This window comes from Equus asinus, chromosome 7 (genome assembly GCF_041296235.1).
Source record: "Equus asinus isolate D_3611 breed Donkey chromosome 7, EquAss-T2T_v2, whole genome shotgun sequence".
In the NCBI taxonomy this organism is placed as follows: Eukaryota; Metazoa; Chordata; class Mammalia; order Perissodactyla; family Equidae; genus Equus; species Equus asinus.
In genome coordinates, this window is record NC_091796.1 from 24299665 (window position 1) to 24323043 (window position 23379).

General features: G+C 41.5%; 1 long non-coding RNA gene across 2 annotated transcripts in view; it reads right to left on the bottom strand.

Moving 5' to 3' along the window:
- LOC123287355 (uncharacterized) overlaps positions 1-23379 on the bottom strand; it is a 139136-nt gene that overhangs the window by 23295 nt on the left and 92462 nt on the right. For both annotated transcript variants that reach the window (XR_011504396.1, XR_011504397.1), the window contains exons 3-4: positions 14253-14392; positions 13209-13372 (exon numbers count right to left, since the gene is read on the bottom strand). This is a non-coding gene — a long non-coding RNA (uncharacterized lncRNA). The remainder of the gene's footprint in view (positions 1-13208; positions 13373-14252; positions 14393-23379) is intronic.

Sequence of the window (23379 nt, forward strand, 5' to 3'; positions counted from 1 at the left end):
ACTCACTTAACAGAAAAACTGCAACAGGAATGTGCTATTAGATCTTGCAGCCAACTGTTCTGGGGCTCCTCATGCCCAGCAAAGTGACTGAAGGGTCTGTAGCAGCCACATGCAGCTGAGCATTACATCCAGCTGGCCAGTGGGACAGCATAGATTCCCTGGGCACCTGCAGTAAGAGTAACCCTGCCACAACAGAAGGACACATGTAGCCCAGACAGGGGACACTCCTAGAATGTTTGGAACTGGTGACAAGAGGGAAGCACACTGGGTGGGCCTCATGAGGCATCTCTTATATAAGGCCACCTCTCCAAGATCAGGAGATGTAGCTGACCCACCTAATACATAGATATAAGCACAGAGAAAGAAGCAAAATGAAGAGGCAAAGGAATTTTTTCTAAGTAAGGGAACAGGACAAAATCCCAGAAAAAAGGAATGAATGAAACAGAAATAAACAATCTACCTGAAAAACAAAAAGTCATAAGGATGATCACTGATCTTGGGAGAAGAATGGATGAACTCAGTGAGAACATCAACAAAGAATTGGAAAATATAAAAAGGAACCAATCAGAAATGAAGAATACAATACTAGAAATGAAAAGTTGACCAGGGGGACTCAATAGCAGAGTAGATGATACAGACACATGGATCAGTGAACTTGATGAAAGATTAGAGGAAATTACCCAAGCTGAACAGATAGAGGAAAAAAGAATTAAGAAGGACAAGAACAATCTAAAGGACCTCTGGGACAACATCAAGCACACTGACCTTTGTATTAAAGATGTCCCAACAAGAGAAGAGAGAGACATGTCAAGAATTAAAGATAAAGAGAGAATCCTAAAGCCACAAGAGAAAGACAACAAGTTACATACAAAGGAAACCCCACAAGTCTATCAGCTGACCTCTCAGCAGAAACTTTACAGGCTAGAAGGGAGTGGTACAACATATTTAAAGTGCTAAGAGAAAAATCCTACAGCCAAGAATACTCTACCAGCAATGTTATCATTCAGAACGGAGGAGAGATAAAGAGTTCCAAGACAAGCAAAAAATGAAGGAGTTTATCACCAAGAAACCAATTTTACAAGAAATGCTAAAGGGACTTGTTTAAGTGAGAAAAAGAAGACCACAAATAGGAATAAGAAAATTATCCCCCCAAAAGGCAATAAAATCACTGATAAAGGCAAAAATACAGTAAAAGTAGCAGATCAACCACCTATGAAGATAATATGAAGGTGAAAAGAGAAGAGCACTACAATTGCCTGTTTCTATGATAACAGGGTAATGGATACACACACACACACAAAATAGGTTAGATATGATATCAAAAACATATAATGTGGGAGAGGAGTAAAAGAGTAGAGCTTTTACCAAGAGGTCAAACTAAAGAGACCATAAACTTAATATAGATTGCTATATACATAGGTTATTATATATGAACCACAAACCAGAAACCTATGATAAATGCACAAAAAAAATTAAGAGAAAGGAACCTAAACATAATACTAAAGAAAGCCACCAAAACAAGGGAAGAGAGCAAGAGAAGAAAGGAACAGAGAAGAACTACTAAAAAACCCAGAAAAAAAGTAACAAAATGGCAATAAGTACATACTTACCAATATCTACTTTAAATGTCAATGGACTAAATGTTCCAATCAAAAGGCTAAGGGGGCTGACTGGATAAAAAATACAAGACCCATATATATGCTGCATACAAGAGACACACTTCAGACCTACAAACGCTCACAAACTGAAAGTGAAAGGAGGGAAAAAGACACTCCATGAGAATGGCAATGAAAAGAAAGCTGGGGTAGTAATACTTATATCAGACAAAATAGACTTTAAAACAAAAACTGTAACAAGAGACAAAGAAGGGCACTAAATAATGATAAAGGAAACAATCCAACAAGAGGATATAACACTTGTAAACATCTACACACGCAACATAGGAGCACCTAAATATATAAAGCAACTATTAACAGACATAAAAGGAGAAACAGACAGTAACACAATAATAGTAGGGAACTTTAACACTCCACTTACACCAATGGATAGACCATCCAAACAGAAGATCAATAAGGAAACACTGGCCTTATATGACACATTAGACCAGATAGACTTAGTAGATATATACAGAACATTCCATCCAAAAACTGCAAAATACACATTCTTTTCAAATGCACATGGAAAATTCTCCAGGATTGATCACATATTAGGCCACAAAAGAAGTCTCAATAAATTTCAGAAGGTTGAAATAATACCAGTCATCTTTTCTGACCACAAGGTTATGAAACTAGAAATCAACTACAGGAATAAAATCAGAAAAGCCACAAATACGTGGAGATTAAACAAAATGCTACTGAACAATGATTGGGTTAATGAAGAAATCAAATAAGAAATAAAAAGAATACCTGGAGACAAATGAAAATGAAAATACAACATGACAAAAATTATGGGATACAGCAAAAGACCTTATAAGAGGTAAGTTTATAGCAATACAGGGCTACCTCAACAAGCAAGAAAAATCTCAGATAAACAGTCTAACGATGTACCTAAAGGAACTGGAAAAAGAAGAACAAACAAAGCCCAAAATCATTGTAAAAGGAAGAAATTAATAAAAACCAGAGCAGAAATAAATGAAATAGAGACTTAAAAAATAGAAAAAAAAATCAATGAAACTAAGAGCTAGTTGTTTGAAAAGATAAAGAAATTTACAAACCTTTACCTAGACTCACCAAGAAAATAAGAGAGAAGGCTCAAATAAAATCAGAAATGAAAGAGGAGAAATTACAACAGACACCTCAGAAATACAAAAGATTATAAGAGAATACTATGGAAAGCTATATGCCAACATATTGGATAATCTAGAAGAAATGGATAAATTCTTAGAATCACACAATCTTCTAAAACTGAATCAAGAAGAAATAGAGAATTTGAATAGACCAATCACCAGTAAGAAGATTGAAACAGTTATCAAAAACCTCCCCAAAAATAAAAGTCCAGGACCAGACGACGTCCCTGGTAAATTATATCAACTATTTAAAGAAGAATTAATACCTATCCTTCTCAAACTCTTCCAAAAAATTGAAGAGGAGGGGAAGCTTCCTAATTCATTCTACAAAGCGAACATTATCCTGATACCAAAACAGACAAGGACAACAAAAAACCAGAAAATTACAGGCCAACATCACTGATGAACATCGATGCAACAATCCTCAACAAAATACTAGCAAATCAAATACAACAATACATTATAAAGATCATACATCATGATCAAGTAGGATTTATTCCAGGGATGCAGGGATGATTGACATCTGCAAATCAATCAACATGATACACCACATTAACAAAATGAAGAATACAAATCACATGATCATCTCCACAGATGCGGAGAAAGCATTTGACAAGATACAGTATCCACTTATGATAAAAACCCTGAATAAAATGGGTATAGAAGGAAAGTATCTCAACATAATAAAGGCCATATGTGATAAACCCACAGTTAAAATCATTCTCAATGGAGAAAAACTGAAAGCTATCCCTCTACGAACAGGAAATAGATGAGGATGCCGACTTTCACCACTCTTATTTCACTTAGTATTGGAAGTCCTAGCCAAGCAATCAGGCAAGAAAAAGAAATAAAAGAGATCCAACTTGGAAAGGAAGAAACGAAACTGTCACTCTTTGAGATGACATGATATTATGTATAGAAAAGCCTGAAGAATCCACCAGAAAACTTTTAGAAATAATAAATGAATATGGAAAAGTTGCAGGATACACAATCAACATACAAAAATCAGTTGTATTTCTATATACTAACAATGAAGTAGCAGAAAGAGAAATTAAGAATACAATCCCATTTTTAAAATTGCAACAAAAAGAATAAAATGCCCAGGAATAAACTTAACCAAACAGGTGAAAGATCTGTACACTGAAAACTATAAAACATGGTTGAAGGAAATTGAAGAAGACACAAAGAAATGGAAAGATATTCCGTGCTCTTGGACTGGAAGAATTAACGTAGCTAAACTGTCCATACTAAAGCAATCTACAAATTCAGTGCAATCCCGATCATATTTCCAACAACATTTTTCACAGAAATAGAACAAAGAATCCTAAAATTTATGCGGAACAACAAAAGACCCTGAATAGCCAAAGGAACACTGAGAAAAAAGAACAAAGCTGGAGGTATCACACGTCCTGATTTCAAAATACACTACACAGCTATAGTAGCCAAAACAGCATGGTACTGGCACAAAAAGAGACACACAGATCAATGGAGCACAAGCGAGAGCCCAGAAATACACCTACACATTTATGGACAGGAGAAAGAAAAGTCTCTTCAATAAATGGTGTTGGGAAAACTGGACAGCCACATGCAAAAGAATGAAAGTAGACCATTATATTACACCATACACAAAAATGAACTCAAAATGGATTAAAGACTTGAATGTAAGACCTGAAACCGTGAAACTCCTAGAAGAAAACATAGGCAGTATGCTCTTCAACATCAGTCTTAGCAGCAATTTCAAGTACCACGTCTGACTGGGCCAGGAAAACAATAGAAAAAATAAACAAATGAGACTACATCAAACTAAAAAGCTTCTGCACAGCAAAAGAAACCATCAACAAAACGAAAAGACAACCTAACAACTGGGAAAAGATATTTGCAAACCATATATCTGATAAGGGGTTAATATCCTAAACATAAAGAACTCATACATCTCAACAACAAAAAATCTAACAACCCAATTAAAAAATTGGCAAAAGATCTGAACAGACGTTTCTCCAAAGAAGATATACAGATGGCCAACAGGCACATAAAAGGATGTTCAACATCATTAACTATCAGGGAAATGCAAATCAAAACTACAATGAGATATCACCTCACTCCCGTCAGAATGGCTATAATTAGCAAGACAGGGAACAACAAGTGTTGGAGAGGATGTGGAGAGAAGGGAACTCTCATACACTGATGGTGGGAGTGCAAACTGGTGCAGCCACTATGGAAAACAGTATGGAGTTTCCTCAAAAAGTTAAAAATAGAACTACCATACAATCCAGCTTTTCCACTGCTGGGTATTTATCCAAAGAACATAAAACACAAATGCATACAGATACATGCACCCCTGTGTTCATCGCAGCATTATTCGCAATAGCCAAGCCTTGGAAGCAACCTAGGTGTCCATCAAGGGACAAATGGACAAAGAAGATTTGGTACATATACACAATGGAATACTACTCAGCCATAAGAAACGATGAAATCTGGCCATTTGTGAAACCATGGATGGTCCTTGAGGGTATTATGCCAAGAGAAATAAGTCAGAGAGAGAAAGTCAAATACCATATGATCTCACTCATAAGTAGAAGATAACAGCAACAACAACAAACAAACACATAGATACACACAGATTGGATTGGTGGTTACGAGAGGGGAAGCGGGGAGGGAGGAGGGCAAAATTAAGCACATGTGTGTGGTGATGGATTGTGATTGATTGTAATGAGTCTTTTGGCGGTAAACATGATGTAATCTAATCAGGAATCAAAATATAGTGATGTACACCTGAAATTTATATAATATTATAAACCAATGTTATTGCAGTAAAAAAATTAATTTCATTTCATTTCATTAAAAAAAAAAGAATAATTGCCAACTTATGAATCCATATGCCTTCCCAAGCTGACAGGAGAGCCTTTGAACCAGAGCCCTCCATTGCCCTTCTCTCCCCTGGCAAGTCCATCTTACGCGTAGATGTTAGGTGCTAATCTTCAAAACAGATCAATTTATCCATCTACTCAAAAGTATACAGTAACTTCATGCTGACCTCATGTTCCTTAACCTGCTATACAAGGCTGGTCATGCGGCCCTAACCCGAACTTTCGACATCCTTACTCACCATCCTGCTCTTGTACCTGTGTTCTCCATTCAGTCTTTCCTTTCCAATCTCTTTATTTTGTGCCATTTCCTCCATGCAAAATACCCTTCCCTTCCCCTTATCTTTCCATGCACTTATCCCACCACTGAATCCCCCGCTGAAAATAATTTTTATCTTATTCTTAACCCTTATAATATTTTTATATACTGACCTTAGAGATATTGTCTCTCTCTCTGACATTATAGTCATTATATTCACGTTTCTTGTCTTCCCTCCTAGCATGAAGGCTCCAGAGAAAACAATCCTGCCTGATATATCTTGGTTTCCCACAAAACATCCAGAACAATAAACATACTTCATAAACATATGTTGAATGAATGAGGTCACTCTCAGTACTAATAAGAATAGAAATAAATATTGTTTTAAAGATTAATAATTTTGCTGGGCTTCAGGGATATCATCATTCCACGTGGTAGGGGATTGGGAATTTACTGCGGTTTGGTCTTTCCATAAAACAGAATTTTTAAAGGAACCATTATCATTGAAGTTGCCAAGCAACTGAGCTCCAACTATTGGCGGTTTTGCAGGTCTACAGCCAGCTTCTCTTGCAAGATTCCTCCTACTTCCCCAGGTAGAGCCTCTCCCACCCCCTCTATTGCCTTAATCCTATCAAGGCCCACCTAGGTCTATGCTTCCCTGAAATCTCCCAGTCCCCAGCCTCCCAGGACTCAGGGACTGGCTTTCTTATGAACTGTCAGGCAAATTTGTTGACATGAAGCTCTTAGCAAAAATTACCTACTCCACTAACACTATTGAAGTGACTAAATTTCTTATCTTCCCAAGTAGACTTGGATTCTTCAAGGACAGGGACAATATCTTACATCTTTTGTTTTAAACTTTAACAACTGGATCATGTCCAATAATATTACTATGAGACTTCTAAGAACCTTGGTCAGCTCAGCCCTACATACAGCTTCCTGAGAGAGAATGGCCATATGAAATTCAGTCACATCTCAGACACATACAGTTTGATGCCCTCTCTCAGAGACAAAACTACCATCATCTTTTTCCCTCTGGCTTTTGATCTTTAAGATTCAAGGGCGACCATTTTTTGAGGCTGCCACTCCAAACTTGACTGCTATGCAACAAACACAAATGTTGAAAAGGTGATCCTGAGCTGGGTTTTAGCAAACCAAAGTGTGCCAACTGGTCATAGCACTCTGACCATGGAGAGGAGCTGGGAAGGGCAGGGAGGCAGGAGATAAGGAAAACCGGAAAAGAAAAAACACAGCAGGATTTAACCCCTGAACAGTCGTGGAGGGGGTGTGTGTGTCGGGGGGGGGGGGTGTATTGGTGTGTGATGAAAATAACCGTTCCCACTTTGGTTCTAATGGCTATTCCCCTTATGCTGGCTCTTGCCAAGGTCCCAGAGGGAAAGAATAAATTGGAATTTTACATGACACAATAGAGTCCAAAACATGACAATACATGAAATCAGTCCATGAATTGGGAAGCCTAAGTCGTGTATTCCTCATCAATGATAGTAGGGCAAAATTTTCGGTCATTAGAAACAAAAATAAAGCTAAACTATGAGTGCCACCTGGTGGAAAGATCAGCCATTGCACTAGGCTCCTCCAGAGTGAGAGGCCAGGTGGATTGTAACTGGACGTGACCATCTGCCCCCGTCCCCACCTCTCATCTCATCCATGACATTATGCCGCTTCCCTAGCACATGGGGAATTGGGGGTAGTTGCTCGAGTCCTTGTCCTCTGAGGACTCTTGCTATGAGTAGCAGGTGACACAGGGCAGTGACACAGGAGAGGGTTGGTGAGCAGAATGGGGTGATGCCATTAGCTGGCACAGTAAAAACAACTCTGACACTCTTACATCTGTGTTTCTATATATTCAACATACATATACAAAATCCTAAATGACCTTTCACCTTTCACCATCTCCTGCAAACGTGGTGACTTTACATTCTCCCTTTTTCTGACTTCATTGCTTTTCAGGATTCCCCCGGGTCCTTGAAGTTCATTTTATAAATCCCGGAATGGGTGGTTGTCAAGCTATGGAAGGGGGGTATCGAGTGTGATCAGTCCTGGTACTGGCATTCTCTAAGAATCTCCCTGGAAAAGTTGTGTTATTCATTCATTTTACTTCTTATCCTAGCCCATGACAGGGACTTAACATTTGTCATAGGAGTTTGAATTGCTAGGCAAGACTGCAAGAAAGGCTGGAACTGGACTCCTGGGTTCAATCTTCAAAGCGTTTCAGTCTAGCAGCTGCCGTTTGGAACAAGCTCCTTGGTGAGGCAATCAATGAGGCAGCATTTATCTTCCTGACAGAACGGCCCCCTAAGAGGCTGTTTGTTTTTGAGCTGGCACTGCAGCTGAGGAAGATAGGACTTAGATCCCGGCCCCGCCTCAGTGACTTTGCAAAGGGACAGATTTTTTTCACCATATTGACCAAAATGAGGCCATTAATGGGTCAGGAGCCTTGGTGTTAATGTCTGGCGCCTGGACAGAGGTCCCCAGCAGAGGCCAGACTAAAGAGAGCCACATGCTGTTCAGGCTGGAGCCTCCTCATTGTGAGCTGCTATTGGGTGCCTTCCATCCGTACTGCTAGAAGGAGCGGGTGTCTGTGGAAAGTGCATCATCTGAGTCAGACAGATCTGCATGGGATCCTGCCCCAGCCGCTAACCAGCCCTGTAATCCTCTTCAGTCACTTTGTCTCTCTAGATCTCATAGTTTTTATCTATAAAATGGGAATAATACTGTTTTCCTCAGGGAATTATTATAAGAATTAATGGAAGCCAACAGTGTCCAACACAAGTAGACTCACCATGACATCCCTTTACAGTTGCTACCTCTGGAAAATGAGGTAATAGCTATTTATGTTCATGTGCCTGTTTCCAAACTTGTTTTTTTTTTTGCACATTCATTACAACAATAAAAATGAATTTCTTTGCACATTGGAACTTTTTTAAAACTAAAATACAACAGTTACTTTATTTTTATTTATATTTATTTATATATATTATATATATTTATTTAAGTATTATTTAAAATAATTAGCACATAGTTGCAATGTTTGCACAATTTTTTTCTATCCTCATTTTAAAGATAAAATATGTTATCCCTATAAAGCATAAACATGATTGGGTATCTCACAAACTGGAAAATCTTTTTGCAACTAATCTTATGTTTTGTCTAGATAATACTCCATAAGCAAACAAATTTTTGCCATTGATATAGTCCTCATTTTTGTCAAAGTAGGCTTTTTTTTCTTAGTAATAGAAACGTTTATTAAGCAATTAAATGTGTTAGTCAATGTTCTGTCTTTTGTGTATTTTCTAAATTTATTTTCAGCATACAAACAGCAATATTTACTACTCTTGGTGTGCAGTTCTATGAATGTTGACAAATGCATGGAGTCACAGATCCACCACCACAACTGATACAGAACAGATCCGTCACTCCCCAAAATTCCTGCATGCTGCACCCTTGTAGTCAACCCCTTCTTCACTCTTAACTCTTGGGAACCACGGGTCTATTCTCCACCCCTGTAGTTTTGCCGTTTCCAGAATATCATATAAATGGAATCATATACTATATATCCTTCTGGGTGTGGCTTCTTTCACTGAGCATAATGCATTGGAGGTCTATCTACGCCGTCCTGTGTATCAGTAGTTCATTCCCTTTCATCGCTAAGTGGTCATGAGAATTATTTTAAGAGACACATTCATCAGTTCTCCTGCACCTTCTTTCCTTGCTTGATATAGAGGCCAATGCAAACTGAATCCAAAAGAGATTTGTTTAAGGTAAGCCATACTGAGGGTGTTTAGGAGATAGAAACAAAAGAAACGGTCCTTGGCCTCAGGAAAGTTATCATCTCGTTGGCTAGCTGGCACCAAACCAGCTGTATCACTTAAATTAGACTACCAGGCTGTTTCTCATGAATGGGGAGATGAGCATGAAGGTCAAAAAATTACATCAGGGTTTGGGAAAAAGGAAGATCATTGGAATGTCAAGGGAGTCTTCACGGAGGAAGTGACCTTGAGGTGAGTTAAAGTACAAGGAAGGTTTGGACAGGTGGAAGGGACCCAGGAGAGAACAACATGAACCAAGATTGGATTATGGGTCAGGGAACTCCTGTGTGAGGCAAGAGAAGATGTGGAACGTGAGGAAAGAAGAAAGCCAGTGTGGCTAGAACACAGAGGGGGTGACTGGTAGGAAATGAAACAAAGAAAGTGGCCAGAGACTAGATTAAGAGGGTCACAGGCCACTCTAAGGACTTCAGATTTCCTGAATGTGATGGGAACTGCAGGAGGGTTCCGAGCAGAGGAGGGACTCAATCAAACTTATATATTAATAGGCTCACTCTGGCTTTTTGCTGTGAACATTCTGTAGGGGTCAGCGGTAGAAACAGGGAACCAAGTAGGAGGCTTTCTTGACAATTCAGATGATAAGTGATAATGACCTGCGCCAGAGTGGTAGGTAGAGGTGCTGACAGGTAGTCAGAATCTTGAAAGTAGAATCAACAGAATTTGCCAAAATAAGCAACCAGAAGAATGGAATTGCCACTACCTGAGATGGGAAGATTGCAGGAAGAGCAAGTTTGGGGTGTAAAATCAGTAGGTTGGTTTTGGATGCATTAGGGTGAAGATGCCTTTTAGACAGCCCTTATGATGATGTTGGATGTATGAATCAGGGAGGAGGTTAGAGATGGAAATATAAGTTAGAGTGCCATCCGTGTATAGAAGAGAAGGCAGGGGTACACATAGAATGGATGAAAGAGGCCAGACAGTGATGGGGGAAAGGCCGTGAGGAAGCTACCACAATGGTCCTGGTGCACAGAGATGGAAGTCTGGACCTAAAGTCGAAGGAAAAGAGACTCTTAAAGATTGTTTAAAGGATGACCCTCTGGCCTTGGGGATGAAGACAAATAGTCCCTATTTAAATCTTGGATGACTCCAAGACTGGTGTTAACCTTCCTGGAAATAATGATTAATGGGTTTTGTTTAAATTTTACTGCAGAAATATTTTTTACAACTGATGAAACCACATCCTTTATATTATCAAAAAGAACTAGTTCAATTTTTTTGGCCTCAGTAGAAAGAACACAAAACTTTGGTTTTGTGATATTTTATCATCAAATGGTGGGGTCTGTTCATCTCCAGTGCCTGAAAAGCTCCTACTCCTTCTGCTTTCCTCAAAAACATCTTATCTTGAACAGTCCAAATCTGTAAACTATCTCAAATTGTTTCCAAAGTGGGCAGCATGCAGAGTTGGAATAAATTCAAATTCAAATGCTCAAGTTCATTTTCCTGCTTTAAGGAAAATAATTGAATCTTTCAGCCTTGATAATCATTCAGGAGGTCTCAAGATCATCATCCTAAATATCAGTGGTCTTTGTCCCATGTGGAGAGTGATGACGACTGAAGAGCACTACTCAATTGACCCTAGAATTTCCACTCACCATTGTGGGCTGTGTGCTTATATCTTTAAAAATTCCCTTAAGACCAGCTAATTCTGTTTTTTAATAGCTCCCTGAGATGATATGTATTCTTCCAACATAAGTCTCTTTCTCCTAAAGGAGGACCTTTCTCAAGTTCCTCATCTCAGGGAATGGTCCACTAGTCATCACAGTCACCAGACATCTAGTCACTAAGACGTGAAACCTGAGAACCATCCTCTATCTTCCCCAAGATGTCAATCATCTGCCAGTTCTGCAGTCCCACCTCCCTCAGTGACTCTCTGGTGCATGTCCTCCTTTTCATCCCCCCTTTACCACTATCTTTGCTGAGCCTTTCTCACCTAGACTGCTGTCACAGGATCATAATTGGCCCCCTGATTCTCTCTCCTGTCCTCTAATCCACCTCCACTATTGTCAGAGTGGTCTTACAAAAGGGTGGGGTCCTGTTGAAAATCTGCAGTAATTTCCCATCACTTTGAGAATAAGGTTCCAACTCCTCAACAGGGCTTGCCTGGAACCTCCTGTTGTGATCCAATCTTCTTCTCCAAACTTTCCTCCTGCCAGAATCCCTCTATCCTTCAGGCCTCTCAGCTGCAGAACTGCTTCCAGTTTCCCTGAGCAGCCGCATTCCCTCTTGCGTCTGTGCCTTTATACAAATGCTTCTTCTGCTTTGACTGCCCTATTTCCTCTCCCTACAAAGATCTTCACCATCCTTCATGACCCAACTGAAGCATTAGTTTCTTTGGCTTCTCTCCCCAGGCATATACCAGTGTTGAGGTGGGTGCTTTATTCTCCTCACTCCCATAACACTCACCTTCTTTCCATCCTAGCCCCCATCCCAATGAATCATCACTTTTGAACTAATGTCCCGCAACACGTGTTTGTGTACATATGTGTGTGTGGGTACACACATGCACACATACATACAATAGGGACTCTGTCATTCATTTATTTTATCCCCTGCACCCAGCACAGTGCTAGCACAGAGTAAACATTCAAAAATAATTCTTGATCAAATTAATGAATTAATCAACCCAAAGTTTCAGGTTTATTGGCCTCTGACAATTTGAGATGTGACTATGAAGAGCTAAATACATATAAAAATATATTTCCCCTTTAAACCATCAAAGGAGCCACTCATTCTTTTCTCTACAAGGGCCCTTCCTTGAAAACTTTGCACATAAGAACTTCTATATATAGAACATTGGTTGTCTGCCCAAACTCATGGCAGAAGAGTGTGAATTCTGCTCTCACTAATCAATGGCATAAGCACCTTCTTTTATTATGCGACTTTGGACTTTGGAACAAATCGACTTCAATAGTCTTTAGAATCCAACCTGCTCATAAGCAAAGAAGTTTGTCTAGTACGTACCTGTACAGAAGCCTCAAAGAGTAAGTGCTTTCCAAAAACCCTAGTTTATCCCTGGGGACTACTGAAGCACATGGAATATTGGTGCAGAAAAAATGGGACCACAGGGTCTAGTTCACTTGGGCACAGAGCCTGCCCTATCCAAGGGCTGAGAAGGAGTGCCTTCTCAAAGGTTTAAAAAGAATCTAAATCACATAGGCAAGATGATTTAGAGAGACTCTAGGAAAGTTCTCTTGTCTCCTAAATGTCTTCCCACCCAAGAGCCATAATCCTTGATCTCCATCAACAGAAATAACCCAACTGGGGTTCCCCATTAGTCTCTCTAACAGCAAGTATTCCTAGGAGGGTTAGTATGGTCAGCTTCTACAACCCAGTGTGCGGATCACTTTCTTCAAGACCAGAGGTCCTCAGAGTAACACAAGCACATGGGAACTTTGAACAGAGAGGACAGACTTAGAAAGGGAAGCAGGATGCCAAAGTTACACTTGCCTTACCTTCACAACCGTGTCTGTCCCGTCTGCTTATTCATAGGTGTCCTTCGATTGGAGAAATTCTCTACAATGGTCTTTCCATCCCTTGCTAAGCAAAAAGGATTGAGGATTTTTTGATACCCACATCTCCTCCGTGACTTCTGCAGGGTCCTGGACAAAGTCTGGGTCTGAATAAAATTTCAAAGCCATAGGAATCAAACATGGCTGGGGAGGTCTTCAAGCCTGGCTGAAGTACGCGTATCAAAGGTCAAATGAAACAGCCACGTGATCTCTTTCAGAGCCATGATTGTTCTCAGCAGTTCCATGAAACTGTCGTTTTCCCCCAGAAGGCAGAGCAAGGCTGCTTTTCAGGAAATGATACGATGTAATTTATAAGTACACAAGACTCTGCTGCAGTCTCTGGGGTGCCCAATAAAGCTGATTTGCACACTGATCTCTAATAATGCCCATGAATAATACATGAATAATGCACATTTCAAAAATGTCCTGAGTAACAGCTTAAATAGAAATAGATGGTGTTATGTCATGTCTTCCAAGGGAAGGGTTCAAAGTGCACAGCAAACAAATTAAACAGATGAAGAAAGCAGGGCAGGGGGGAGCTCATCAGAGAAATAGGGCATTAATGAAGGGAAGTGCTCAGTGAGAACAGACTCGAGGTAGCTGAGGCAGTGGTTTTGTGAAAGGTTTTGACAAGAATAAAGTACTAAATGCATTAGTGTGAGGTTTGATAAAACCACCATTGAAACAGGCAGCTCTTGACAAGGCAGGCTCTAGGAGAGAGGGAGCACAGGGGGAGAGTGGAAGTCATATGCTATATCAGAAAGGATTAGAGATGACCCCCCAGGTGACTTCTGAATCCTAGGTAAAACCTGCCAGCAATCTAGCATGGGGGGATTTCTACTGACTGCTAGTAGAAGCCAGCAAAACCTGCTGTGTAGCTTGGATTATCAAAATTGGCCCACTTGCTCTCTCTGGATGCACAATCACTGCTTGTGGTGCAAGAAAAGTATGCAGAATCATCACAATCACTCAAGCAATGGATTGTACCTTAAGTGCATGCGTTTGCCCTGTCAGTCATCACCACAGCTTCCTGCAAGTCCACCTCCAGCCTCCATAAGAGCTCAGCTACCTTTGGCCTCAGCACTGACGAGTTCAAATGCTGCCCAGATGCTATGTTCAAGAAGGGCCTAGAGGATAGGCAGAAAACAAAAGAAAATTAATTTGAAAAAAATCAGTAAAGCAGAGAGCCAAAATAGATTAGGGCACTTTCCCTTTGGTTTTCTATATTGGAGAGTCCAACTTTGAATTGTCACCTGTGATCAGACAATGGAGACAGGGCTGGGCATCAAGCAGATGTTAAATGTCTACATATAAGCAAGCAGCCTGAGCCAGGCACTAGGATAGAGCCAGAACCTGGGGATGGGAAGGAAGTGATCCTCAAGTGGTATAGCCAGGTTCCTCGTCCAGGAATTCAGCAAAGGCCAAAGGGAGGAGAGAGTGAACAAGTACAGGAATCATGTCCCCTCAAACCCCAGACAAAGGACTGGGACCCCTGACATATACCAGAGTTTTGACACTAACCCCAAGAGATGGCTGACCACTTTCTTCCCTATTCAAGCTCTCTGCTCAGGGTGTCTTGATGCCCCCAGATATTATGCATCTTGAGAAAGCATCATTGTGATAATGGGTATTTGGACATCTCAAATGATGGTTGGCTCCCACGCCGTGCCAGCCCCTATTCTCAAACAGGGGCAGATTGGAATCTTATCTTCTGGTGAGGAAAGGCAGTGATGAAGTGACTCATCTGTCACCATATCGTGATTCTCCATTCACCTTTTAAGACAGTACAGACCAACTGAAAAATACTGTTTTCACTACCTTCCAATGATGTGACCCACATTTTACTTCACTGAATTTTTAGAACCCACTTATCTTGTTAGATAAGATTGTAGTCAATTCTGGCTGAGAAGGTACTTTGCTACTCGTAAGTAAGAGAAGAGTAAGAGGAATTTAATATGTCTTATAATATATATATTGAATGTGACCTCTGTTGGGCACAGGACTAGGTGCAGTTATGAGCAAGGCAGGTAGTTCCTGTCCACTTGGAATTCACAGTCTAGAGGGCAAGACAAGCATGAAATGAATAATATGAATACAAGTGTCATGGAAGGAAAACGCAAGATGTATAGGGCAGCATTTTGAAGGAGAAATGATATTAGTCTACCCTTTGTTGTCTCATTTTTACTAAAAGAAACAAAAGAGAAAAGGAATAAAAAAGGAAGGAAGGAAGGAATGGAGAGGGGAGGAAGAGAAAGAGGAGAAGGAGAAGGAGGAAGAGAAGAGGAAAAGGAAGGAAAGGAAGAAAGAAAGGAAGGAAGAAAGGGAGAGAGGAAGGGGGAAGAAGAGATTTAAAAATAAGCATAGGAATAAGTGGCAACTGGCACCTGGCCTTGGGGACAGGGAGGTAATAGGGAGTGGTACGGACTGTGGTAAACTTAGAGCTCACCCCAGATCTAAGCCTAAAGGAAACTCCTGCAGCTAATTGGTTCCAAATGTAATTGCAGAGTCATTGTTTTCAAAGCTTCCACTTCTTAACAATAAGCAAAAAGTTCTGATTTGTTTTGGGTGAACTCCCCTGATTTTTAAATGCTGACATATAAAATATTAATAAATTCTATACCGGCCAAACCAAACACCTCAGCAGGTGGGAGACAGCCCCTGACGAGCCAATTTGCACCCTCTGCTTTAAATGGTCTCTTGGAAGATTACAGATCTCAGAGTGCAGGGCCAAACAGATCCCATTATTTCAGACCCTGGGCTTTCTCCACAGCGTGGCAAATGCCTCACACCGATTTCACATTCCGTATACGTCTCTGCCTTGTAAACTGATTTAGATTTTACCTCAGCTTTGGCTAAGCTGACGAACTGTCTTCTGAGTAGGACACTGGACGAGGATTCCTCAAAGGTCACTTCTGAATCTAATTGACAACCCACATCTTGAAATTATGAGAACAATGACAGCATAACAATGATAAAGCCAATGATGCATTAAGTACTTCATTTCCAGTGAGTTCATTTGTGCTGTCTGGTTTACATTACTCAAAGTAGTCAATCATCTCATTTATGTAGGAAAAATTCTCACTGAATTAGGCACTATGGATAAAATGAAAACAGAATTGCTTATGTCTCCATCCACTTTTTCGATGCTTGTGCTACAGGTTACAGACACGCCTAATTACCAGGGGCAGTTTACTTTGCTGACCATAAATATTATGCATAACATGAGCATGGGCGAAACAGACAGGCTGTATGAAAAGACTGGCGTTTCTACCACGTGTTTCACCAGATGAAATCAAAGTGGCTCTGAAGTGGGTATAGTTTCTCCAGACGCTGACAATCTAGCCAGAGAGAGAAAGGATCTTCCCAGGTTAGCAGAAAAGCAAGTGCTAATTTAGGCAGCAATTCAGCAGGAAGAGAAATGAGAGGTCCCTGGGGAGTTAGAGTAACTTTCAGAGCAGAGGTGGATTGAGTCGGCCCCCCGGGCAAGTGAGTCCTGTTTAAAAATGCTGGGGGGAGGAGGGAGGGTGAAACACAAGGCATTCGCCTCTTTTGATTTCCAGGTTTTATCACCATTTGGCCTCCCGGGAGAAGGCAGCAGGGAAGGGTGTGGGGAAGGCATTGAAGGAGAGGAGAGGAGAACCCAGGACAACCGAGTCCCGGTGTTGTTTTCTATCTCCACGTGGATCCTGGCACCTTTTGCCTCAGGTCGAGACCTCTGTGGCCAGGATGCAACCTGCGCAGTGTCAGGGTGACCAAAGGCAGTGTTGGGCACCCGCCTAGGGCCCATGCCCTTTGTGTCTTGCACCGCCTGATTTGCATTTCTCTGGGCTTCTGACGGGAGCAGCAGGTCAAAGCAGAGCTTTAAAGACTTCCCTCGGAGGCACCGTCTGCAAGAGGCCCTGCTGGGTGAACTTGGAACCGGGCCACCGGCAAGTCGCAGAGAGAAGTGGAAGAGAGCTGGGAGCCAGAGGGGGCCTGGAAGCACCCCCTCCCGTTTGCCTGAAGGTCTGGAGCCGCTTTCCTGAACCCGTTCAGGCAAAACAATGAAAGTCGTCTGCCTTCGGAGGAGGCTTGGTGCAGGGAGAGTCAGGATGGGGACGCAGAATGGGGGAGGAGTGGGGAGAGGGCGGGAGGGAGATCCCATTTGGAACTAAGGAGAAGCCTTCGAACTTGCGGATCTCTCCCACTGAGGCAAACCCCCACTAAAGCAGCCGCAGCTGGGGGCCGCGGGAGCCTGCGAATAAAGGCGAGGGGGGCGAGTGAGATGGCAGCTCCCTGCCTGTAATGCGTCCGCCCCAGGTGCTGCTGGGCATCTGTTCCATAATTAACCAGGCTCTCCCCTCCACCGCCCCCCTCCCCCTGTGGTTGCTGAAACATTTGCCATAATTACTCCCCGTCTCTAAGGAGCCTTCTGGAAGGAGTCAGCAGTTTCACTCTTTCTCTTTCTCCATCTCCCCCATTCTGGGTGGGGTAAAGCCGTCCTAGCTAGTGGGGGTTTGGGAGCGTCCCATTTCCCAGAGGCCTTTGCCCATCCATCCTCCCCATAGTAGCTCATCCACACAACACCTACTCTCCCCTCAGCAAAACTCATTGGGGCAGGAAGCAGAAAGCGGCACAGTGGGGTTTCTGAGAGGGACATTTTCCATCAGCATATCAAAGATCGGTATCATGATATCTGATGTCACCTTGAGGTATTCCCGTAGGTCGGAAATCAACGCACAATCACCACAGTAATGAAAACTGATGGGACCATGTGGCACGTGGAAAACGTTGAGAACTTCTTTCCAATACTAGATAGGAGAGCAAGGGAAGGTGTCTGCCTGGTTTTTTATTTACTCTCAGCATCTGTCAGTCATGTGTTGCACATACATCCAAGACATATTTTTTGGAGAGACAGTGCTTTGTCACGTAGTTTACAAAAGCTGTCCCCAAATGTCACAGCACTTGTGAGATGTAGGTAATATCATCTGCATTTTAAGGTGAAGAAAACTGAGGCACAGAGAGGTTGAGCAACTTGCCCAAAGCGACACAGCTAGTAAGAGACAAAGTCAGGATTTGAACACAGACCTGTGACACCAACACTGAGTCACTTCCCTGCATGAAACATTTTAGTAGGTCCCAGATACTGGGTTTGCTGTTCCCTCTACTGATAATGTCCTTATTTAACCAAAACCCATTCAGCTCAAGCTTAAAGACTCAATGAAGATGCCTACTAATTTATGAATCTGTTAGTTGCATGAATCATGTTTTCTTGAACTCTGTATCACTACTGCATTTCACAAATACCCGGCACGTGGTAGGTGTTCAGTAACGTTCACTGAATTTCTGTTTTACAGATAACACTCCTGAGATTCAGAGAGAGCATCTACTCAAGGCTGTACAGATAGGAAATATAAAAACCACAACTTGAATTAGAGCTTTGACTCTGAGTTCAGCAACCTTTCCAGCAACCCATCTACCACCGAGCTCCATGGTACTTCATTTCATATTATATAACAACCCAAGTTCCATAGATATGGTTATTTCCATTTTTTCTGACAGCTTCTCAACACATACTACCAACTAATAATCATAAACCTGAGTTATTTCAGTTTTTATTATCATGAAAGTAATGCAAGCTTATTATAGAATATTAGAAGAAAACAAAGAGAAAAGAAATTGAATCAATAATCCCAAAACATTTAAAATGAATATTTACTTCCAATATGTTTATGCCTTTTTACAGAATTGAGAGTATAGTCTCTATGTAACTTGGGATACTGTTTTTCTTTTTTTTAACTTAATCTTATAACAAACATTTCCCTACTTACTTCAATAATTTCCCTATTTTCTATTTACATGACTTAAAATTGTCATTTTATGTGCTCCATAATCATTTTTTAATGACTAAAAAATAATCCATTAGACGGACTATCAATTAAACATCCCCCCCATTGCTGGATAATTTTTTACTATTAAAAATAATAGTACAGTGAACTTCTTTTTTTTTCTTTCTGAATTTCAGAACATTTTTGATAGTAGTTTTCTAGGAGGGAAATTATCGAGTCAATGGGTATGAACATTTTCAAGGCTCTTGACATAGATTGCCAAATTGCTTTCCAAATGAGTTGTACTAATTTTTGTTCCCACTAACAGTAATTTAGATTTTCCCATCATTTTAAATTTGATGATTTCTCTAAAATACACAACACAATCATAATGTTTTGAATTGCAATATGAAAGAAATGTTAGAGATGATTGAATTAGACCACCCCCCGCTCTCTTTCCTACATTGGGAAACTGGGGTTCAGCTGGTTCAAAGGCCGGCCCAAGATCCCAGCAATCTGGGGAGAGGAGCTGGGCTAGAGCAGGGTCTGCCGACCCCCAATTCCCCACGCTGTCTCCCAGGGATCTAAAAACAATTTTACAATCTATTTATCTGCTCAACAGCAGTGTAGCGCAGTTGCCATCACTTGACATCTTAATTTTGATTATACCTTCAAGGGAAGCAGCTTTTGAAGTATCTGGACTTGGCAAGTAACACATTCCCCTCTATGGTGAGAAGAGAGTATTTCCTGATAACGCTCTTCTACCTGCCAGGGTTCTGCAGGGAACCTTGTGTCTACTTATCACTCTCTCCTCTTGGCTCAGGCTCCTGGAACTCTGTTAGTCCTGCTTGACCCACACCTTGGCAGCTTGCTCTGCACCCTTCCTGCAGGCCCCTGCTTTCCCATCCCGGCTCATCACGATGGCAGCCTACCCCATTTTCAACCTCAGGCCAAACACAAGTCTGCCCATCTGCCATGTTGGCCAAATTCCCTGATTGCTAACTAATTCCAGGCTCTTCCCGGGAGGGCTGAGTGAGCTGCAAGGCAAGACTCTCCTCGAAGGCCCTGCCTTGTTCTCAGTTGCTGTCAGAGCTGCAGCGGAGTAGGTGATGCTCCCTCCAGCAGGGCCTGGACAGCCCATCCCTGGGCCCATCATTCACTCAGTGTGTGGCCTGCGCTGTGCTGTAGGAGGCAGAAAGTACATCCCCAATATAGTCTCCTAGGCAACGTTCCAACGCCCAGCCTCTTCCCTCTGATTCATGTCATATGCCACGGCCATGCCAATTATTCTGCAGTATTGTTTACACCAACTTACTTCTCTGCTCAGAAACCTATCTTTGCTCACACGTTGAAAATGGTTGGCTTGGTTTTCAAGCCCCTCCCTGTATTATAGCACCTGTCTAGTGGAAGACTGGTCACTCACTCAAGTTCATTGTCTGCCAGCCTAGCTAGAAAAGTCTCACAAAGGAAGGGGGGCAGCAGAATGAGGCAAGCAAGTTACAGGTAAGGATGTGATTAAGCTTGGGTGTAGAAAGAAATCATGTCTGGGGATACTAAGGGGTTTGTGCTATCCACTCTGCCTAGAATATTCTTTCCCATTTTCTCCCTGGTAGACCATTCATCCTTCTCAGCCCAGTACATACACCACCTTTGGAGTTTTCTATAACCTGCCTTGCCTCCAAACTTCAATCTCTTTCCTCACTAGTCCTAAGGCACTTGGTCCCTACATTGGCTATGCCATTTCTTACACTGAATTGAGGTATTTTTTAAATGCCTGACTCCCTCACAACTAAAGGTGCATTTTTTTAAAGGGCCTATGTCTGTTCATCTTTTTTATCCTCAATATCTAATACTTCCCTTGTACTTGGTGGATGATCAAAACACTTGTTGAAAGAATAAATACAATGTGTAAGACAGAATTAATGCTGGATGGAATGAATGAATCATGGAGGTGTGACTGGAAAAGAGTTGCCCTAGAAACTCTCCAGGTGGTTGTAATAACTGTAATACCTGAGATGGGCACACACCCACATTCATAACATAAATTGGCACATTTAAAATCAGGAAGTGGGCATGATGGGGAGTTTTGCAGGATATTGAACTCAGGAAATGATCAACAAATATTGATCAACAAATGAGCTTGATAGTTTTTCTCAGATAGCCCCAAGACTAAAATTTCAAAACTTAAGTGAGAATAATCCACCTGCCCTTGGCCAGCAGGAAGCAGTTCTACACTCTTTCCCATGACAAAGCTTATATCATGAGCCATAGGTGGTCACTTTTGGGCATGAATGACATTGCCCTAACCAGTCTCATATCTGTTAAGGAGAGGAAGGTTTGAGTGCAGAGCCAACCATTCAGTAGCCAAGAGGAAATTCAAAGTTTAAGGTTCCATATATCTCTTGATCACCAAATAATTTGCCAGCACTAAAAACATGCATGGAAGAATTATGTCTGGTTGAGCATTTGAAGAAGCTTTTGTGCACTCTAATTTGAGGATATTTTGGGAAAATGTGACAGCGTCATTTACCGATGGTTCTTAAATAGGCTGGAGCACTCTTGCCAAGCGGCCTAAGAGCTGCCGACGGAGCATCAGTCACTTTTTACCCTTCCCTTCTACATGCATGTCTGTGCTTTGTAATTGAATCTAAATATGGCATTGGGGTATTTTTAAAATCTAGAGATTGGAAATCCTTATTGGAAGAGGCTGGTTTACAGGTTGGGGGCTTGGCATTGGCAGCAGAGAGGAGAACGTGGCAGGATTAAGAATGGCCAGAAGCAGAGGGAGTGTGGAAAAGGCAGGTTTGGCTTATGCGCCTTAGCGTCAGCTGCTATAACCTGGCAAATGGGTAATTTTTTCGCAGCCAGCAGTAAAATGAAACTTATGGAAACAATAAAGTAAATGTTCTGTCTAGCCAGTGAGTCAAATTAGAGAGGAGTAGACTTTTCCAACCAGGCTTGAAAATCGGTGTAGTTTGCTGGTCTAAGGATAGCCAGGAAGTTAATGGCATCTCAGGTTCTGAGTTAATAACATACATCAGATATTGGCAAACTACGGTCCGCCAGCCAAATCTAGCCCACTGCTTATTTTTGTAACCACACCAGAGAAGAATGGTTTTTATATTTTTAAATGGATAAGGGGAGATCAAAAGAAGCAGAATATTTCATGACACATAAAAATCATACAAAATTTGAATTTCAGTATTCATAGATGAAGTTTTATTGAGACACAGCCACACTTATACATTGACATAGCGTCTAAGGCTGCTTTCCTGCTACGACAGAAGTGAGTAATCACAACAGAGACCACAGCCTGCAAGGCCTAATATACTTATTTACTATCTGGTACTTTTCAGCCGACCTCTAATATACATGATCAGAGAAGATGAGCACAGGGCCCATTCCTAATGAGGTAAAAGCAACGTGTAACACAGTACAAGGCACAAAGCTTGAAGTTGGAAGAGGATTTGGAAGAGTCCTGGCCCAGCCTCCCACTCCATAGAGGGTCCTGCAGAAGCCACCCAGGAGTGAAGACTCACGATTTCCAAGAAGCCCACCCAGCCCTTTGTCAAACACTTCAGCTCTACCTGTTATCTTTCTGATGTTGAACTAAAACAATCCCCACCCCCACCCAAGTATAGGCTTTCTTATCTATAAACTTTTCCTACACTGGAAGGACATTAACCACATCTTTCTTGATCAAAGAATGGACTCCTACCACCTCCCTTAGGTTAGCACTTTGTGTGTTTCAAGGGGCTTACACAGACACTGTCCCATTTTGCCTTCATAATGTCTTTCAGGGAACAGGCCTGAATAATTATTCCTGTCACAGGTGAGGAATCCATGGGTTACAGTTAGGAACCAAATTGTGCCCCCCTCAAAATGCATCTATTGAAACCCTAACCCCTGACATGACTGTATTTGGAGATAGGGTCTTTAGGGAGGTAATTGAGGTTAAATGAGGTCATAAGGGTGGGGTCCTAATCCAAAAGGACTGGTGTCCTTATAAGAAGAAGAAGAGACACCAGCTCTCTCTGTATATATGTATATAAATATGTGTATACATGTGTATAAATATATGTACACATGCACAGGGAAGGCCATGGGAGGGCTCGGTGAGAAGGTGGCCATCTGCAAGGAAGAGGAAAAGATCCTCACCAGAAACCAACCCTATAGCACCTTGATCTGAGACTTACAGTTTCCAGAACTGTAAGAAAACAAATGTCTGTTGTTTAAGCTGCCTAGTCTGTCGTACTTTGTTATGGCAGCACAAGCAGACTGGCAGTTAATAAGGTTAAATGACATGT